Raw genomic sequence first — 1,416 nt, 5'->3', positions numbered from 1 at the left:
GAGGGTAGAATCTAGAGACGCTTCATGGAGCTAGTGACATTCTTGGATCAAGTTCATATGTCAGGTGGCTTCTTCCCTGAGGTTGAGTCCTCTCTAGAAGGCTCTTCAAGCCTCATATCCACCCAAAAAAATTTTTTTAGCCTTCTTGTCCCCATGCTCAGTTTCCCTGATAAATCCAGACGTATCTAAACTTAGCAGTGGACAGAGCTTGAACAGTCCTCAGTTGGTCTTCAGGCCCCTTGTAAACAGACCTCTGGCATACTTGTCGTATCCATTTCAAACATATCCCAGATACACTTTCATCCCCCACAATGTATTTTCTGAATTTTGAGTATCATTGTGAGAAACTCACATTGAATCTAAGTCTAAAATCATCTCAGCTTTTCTGACAGTCTCACTGCATTTGTAAAAGTCAGTTATATTCGGTTATTCTTTCCTCTCCCACTATTCGGTCAATTCTTCAAGATCAGGAGCTATATCCCCACTTCCTAAGCATACACTTGGCAGCCGTATGTTTCAGCCGGTGTTTTATTCTTGCAATTCTACAGGGATAGGGTTTTGGATACAACAGGCTGGTTTGAGCATAATTATTCTTAGTACATAAGCTCATCATTGTGTGTGTTATCCAAAATCTTAAAGGACTACAGCACTCTACTTTTTACAGACAGGAAGAGGCACGCCCCACCATTCCCAACACATATTGAATCTTGACTGAATGACTGTAGAAAGCAGATTGCCCTGGGTTTGAAACCCACCATCAGCTGTGTGACTTCGAGAAAATTACCTGGTCTCCCTGAGCCTCAATGTCCTCAGTTGCAAAATGGACATTCTATTCATACCGGGATTGTTTTAAATAACATTTAGCATGGTGCTTGGTGTATAAGAAGCATTTCAAAAATGTTGTCCACTGATTCTGTGACTTCTTCTCATATACTTTTTTTTTTTTTTTTCATGGAGAAGGCAAGATTGTTAATATCCTTTTGGGGCACACCTGGAGAAGTATATCTTAAAAGACCTGTTTTACAACCACAATCTGCACTATGGTGCACTGAGTGAGGTGAGTCATGCAAGTGTAGGATCGATCTTTTTATTTAGAACGTTGATATTTCACGGACTTCTGAAAATCTATTATGATTTTTTGAAATATTACATTAAAAAATTATAACTGGAGTTTTGCTGGCACCCTCTTAAATTTCGCACCCAAGGCAGTGCCTCATTCATTTGGCCCTTGTCCTGTCCTGCCTACTGTCACACCACGACCTAAATCTGAGAGTAGAGCAGCCAGAAAAACTGGAAGGAAAAGAACCCTGTTCCCCACCTGAGTTTACCCTTCTGCCCTAGAGCTCTACCACGGCCCAGGAAAGTGGGCACAGGGAGTGTACTACAGCTCCCACAAGGCCACGCGGGACGGCGTCC

This window comes from Theropithecus gelada, chromosome 4 (assembly GCF_003255815.1).
Source record: "Theropithecus gelada isolate Dixy chromosome 4, Tgel_1.0, whole genome shotgun sequence".
Lineage (NCBI taxonomy): Eukaryota > Metazoa > Chordata > Mammalia > Primates > Cercopithecidae > Theropithecus > Theropithecus gelada.
Note: the sequence above shows the minus strand (reverse complement) of the source record.